The 4,647-nt window shown below is 40.2% G+C and overlaps 1 pseudogene; it reads right to left on the minus strand.

The window, feature by feature from the left end:
- Positions 1-3,247: 3,247 nt before the first annotated feature.
- On the minus strand, positions 3,248-3,830 carry LOC102819240 (annotated as a pseudogene).
- Between the last annotated feature and the right edge of the window lie 817 nt (positions 3,831-4,647).

Here is a 4,647-nt window from a genome sequence, read left to right on the forward strand (position 1 = left end):
CTTTTAAAAACAAAGGTTTTCATGAGAAAAGAAACCATCTATGATGGGATAAAGGGAAAATCATTCTTTGGCTAGAGCAGGGGTGAGGAACAGCTGGTGTGTGGGCTGTATTGTTGCTATTGTTAAGTGCCATGAGTCGGTTCGGACTCATAGCTATCCTGTATAGGGTTTCAGAGGAGCGGCTGGTGAGTTTGAACCACTGACCTTGTGGTTCAAACCAACCTTCTGGGTCAGTGCATTATCCAGCAGCACCATGTTGCTGTTGTTGTTGTTAAGTGTCATCGTGGCAGTACTGACTCATAGCAACCCTGTATAAAGCTTCCGAGGAGTGACTGGTGAGCTTGAACTACTGACCTTGTGGTTGGTTCAAGGTGACTTTACAGTCCAGCGCATTAACCCACTGCAACACCAGGACTCCTGCAGTGCCATTTGTTGTTGTTGTTAGGTGCCATCAAGTTGGTACTGACTCATAGTGACCTTATGCACAGCAGAATGAAACAGTGCCCAATCCTGGGCCAACCTCACTATAGTTGCCACACTTGAGTCCATAGATGCTGCCACTTGGCCAATCCATCTCATTGGGTGCAGGGGTTCCTGCCCTCTGCGGGGGTCGTGGGACATGAGCGAATATGTGGAAACGACGGGTGAAGAAATGAATGAATACAATTGAAAGGCTTTTCAACTTGTTGTGCTGTCCAGCTATGCTCTCTAGCTTCTACCCTTGCTTCTGCTTCCTGTTCTCTTTGCTGTCTGCCCTCTGCTCTCTGCTGTCTGTTCTCTCTGCTGTCTGCCCTCTGCTCTCTGCTGTCTGTTCTCTCTGCTGTCTGCCCTCTGCCTTCTCCCTCCTGCTCGCTGCTTCTTCTTTCTGCCTCTACTGCCTCTACTGCCTCTGCCTTCTTCCTCTGCTTCTGCTCTCTCTGCCGCTTCTGCCAGCCCAGCTCAGCAAGTCTTTACTTTTTATACTTAAAACTACACAGTACATAATGAACTAACACTTTGATCTTTTCTTGACTTATTACACAGTTAATCACAACATTCTTACACCTGGTCATTAGACAACTTCGACAAAAATATTTCTGTGATGTTCAACTGACCTTCATCTCTTTCCTCAGCCTGTCTGTGATAAACGGTTTCTTCTTGTGTCCACTTAAAGATTAAGTCAAACCGTACACAAATCATTGCTACTTATCAGACTACTGATTACACTTTCTTAGTAACATAAGTTTCTACTAATCACTAATACTTGCACTACTTCATTATTCCTACTGACTAATTATCAACTTTCTAGGGAGCTCTGGTAGCATAGTGATTACGAATCGGGCTGCGAACCTTAAGGTCAGCGGTTCGAAACTATCAGCCGTTCCGCGGGAGAAAGATGAGGCTTTCTACTCCCGTAAGGATTTACACCCTCGGAAACCCTGTACAGGGTCGCTATGGGTCGGAACCGACTCGACGGCACTTAACAACAACAACAACATCCTACATAATGTATTATTATTTTTATAATAAAGGTATAACTAACATCTACTTATTTATTTTTCTAAAGTGTTCATTAAATTGCTTGGCAGTTATATGGCATAAAGCCCAACTTGGCTAATTGCTACAGGAAGTATAGATTATTAAATCGAACCTATCTTTCACTTAAGTTCATTATTTTCTGCTTGTTTACGCAGGTGCTTGTATGTAGGGGTTTGTGAATTCTAGCTAGTGACTGATTGTGGTGAGGCCTATGGGGGTAGGTCAGCTTGACTCTAATATCCTATTTGCTTTTGTGGCCTCACAAATGCAGTTACTTAGGTTTTCTAATGAAATGGAGTAATTTACACAATTTCTCCTTGTATTCAATCCACCAAGGCTGAAAGCAATTGCTGCTAAGCTAGTTTTTCCTAAGGTTTGTAGAACTCATAGTGAATATTGCCAAATTAGGTATTTTTATAAGTAAAATTAAGAATACTCTATAGAGAAGGTAGAAAGCAACTTCTGAGAGTTATCTGTTTTTCCAGACTACTCTACTATTCACTGGAATGTGTCAAGCAGTAAATCGAAGCTGTCCTCTACCCTCATCGCTCCCAGCAGTTGGGGGTCTTCCTCTTTTTCTCTGACCCTTCACCTTACCAAACATGACATCCTTCTCCAGCTACTGGTCCCTCCTGACAATATGTCTGAAGTATGAGAGACGAAGTTTGGCCATTTTCGCCTCCAAGGAGCACTCTGGCTGCACTTCTTCCAACACAGATCTATTAGTTCTTTTGGCAGCTCATGGTACTTTCAATATTCTCCTCCAACACCATAACTCAAAGGCATCAATTCTTCTACGGTCTTCCTTATTCACTGGACAGCTTTTGCATGCATATGAGGTTATTGAAAATAACATGGCTTGGGTCAGGTGCACCTTAGTCCTCAAGCTGACATCTTTGCTCTTCAACACTTTAATAAGGTCTTGTACAGCAGATTTGCCTAATGTAATACATCGCTTGATTTCTTGACTGCTGCTTCCATGAGTGTCGATAGTTGATCCAAGAAGAATGAAGTCCTTGACAACTTAAATCTTTTCTCCCTTGATAAGAATGTTGTTTATTGGTCCAGTGATGACGACTTTTGTTTTCTTTACATTGAGATGTAATCCATATAGAAGGCTGTGCTCTTTGATCTTCATCAGTAAATGTTTTAAGTCCTCTTCATTTTTCAGCAAGCAAGGTTGTATCACCAGGACTCTACAGTTAAAGTAAATAATAGAAACACATATTGTTAATTGTCAGTCCATGGAGGGAATTGCAACTATATAATTAAGCAAAGTATATGATTTGTTAAATGCAAAATTGATGATCTGCTCTGTAAACCTTCACTCAATTGACAATAAAAAGTTTTTTTAAAAGTCTTTAAAGACCACCCATTTTTCTTCATTTAATAATCTCGAAAAGGCTACAATGACATGGTTTAATACCCTGGACTCTCAATTCTTTGGGGATGGACTAAATGGCTGGTATATTGCTTACAAAGTGTTGTGACCTTATGGAGCCTGTATTGAGAAATAAAGTTTATTTATGTATTTTTTTATTATTCAAATTACAAAGAATTTATTATCAAAGCTAAACACAAAATTTAAGCTGCACATAATAAACCTTTACAACAAGCTGTTATGGGTAAGTGGCAATGTAAGTTTACACACATTAGTCATTATTGAAGGCAGAGGAGCAAGGGAAACCAACGAGGAATGTTGAGCATGTTCGGACAGCTTCTTCTTGATTTAAATACTCATGACACACTGAATGAAATCATCGTACAGGAAGTTCACTGACACCTTGCTGACCAGTATCCCATCTTTGAAAGCTGTCTGTGAGGGCCCTCAGTTTGACACAGCAAGCAATGTAGTCATCAAACATGATCTTGCCATTGGTACTGTATCTCTTTGCAATTGAACTCACTGGCCTGAGGACGCAACCTAAATCCCATAGTTGTCAGGGCCTTCTGTAATTCCTGAGGCTCCACCGTGCCACTTTGGTGGCTGTCAAAACTGGTGAAGTGCTGTCTCCAGCCATTCAGTACAGCCCAGAGTTCTTTAAACTCATTGAAACTCATTGTGCCAGACATGTCTCTATACAACATTGAAACCATAAGCCGACAAGTCTCCAGGTTAAAAGGCTTGTAGCCTGTGTCAGACATCTCTGCAACTCATCAGCATCTATTTGCCCATCCTGTCTAGCTACAGCAGCAAAATAACCATACAGAGGATCCTGAGTTTGTCCGAGAAACAAAGGCCCTCCGGGAGCCCCTCCATACCTGCCTGGATGGAAGCCTCCGCTGGCGCCAGGATGCCTGGGGTACGCCATAGTGCAGCAAGTTTATATTTTTTTATTTTAATCTTTTTATTCCATTTTTTTTTAAAGTTCCCTCATATTGAAAGGAATATGCACCACTGCCAAATAAGATTTACCCCAGGAATGCAGGAGTTGGTTTAACATATGATATGGCCACTTGAATATATACAAAAGAAATATTTGACAAAATACAACAGTCTGTCCTGATAAAAGCACTCAACAAACTAAGAATAGAAGGGAATTTACTCCACCTGATAGAGACCATCTATTAAAAATTCACAGCTAAAATTATATCTTATGCTGAAAGATTAAATGTTTTCCCCCTAAAATCAGGACCAAGATTAGGACTCTGTTCTTGTCACTTCTATTTAACATTGTACTGAAAATTCTAATAGTAGAGAAAATAGACATCTAGATTAGAAAGGAAGATGTAAAACTATTTCGATATACAGATGACATGATTGTGTGTATAGAAAATTTTAATAAATTCATGAAAAGAACATTGTTGTTGTTGATGTTAGGTGCCACCGAGTTGCTTCCAACTCATAGCAACCTTGTACAGTGTTTCTGAAGGGTGACTGGTAGGTTTGAAAGGCCGACCTTGCAATTAACAGTCCAGTGCTTATCCTAATGGTGCCACACCAGGACTCCATTAGAACTAATAAATTCGACAGCATGACAGGGTACAAGATCAATATGCAGAATTTTCTATACACTAACAATGATTTACCTGAAAAGAAAAGAAAATTACCATAATATAAAATGCTTAATCTTTAGCTGTCTGACTTTGAAGGTCTTTTTAATCAAATAAATGAATAATGGATACTTA

Source organism: Chrysochloris asiatica, unplaced genomic scaffold (assembly GCF_000296735.1).
Source record: "Chrysochloris asiatica unplaced genomic scaffold, ChrAsi1.0 scaffold00434, whole genome shotgun sequence".
Classification (NCBI taxonomy): domain Eukaryota; kingdom Metazoa; phylum Chordata; class Mammalia; order Afrosoricida; family Chrysochloridae; genus Chrysochloris; species Chrysochloris asiatica.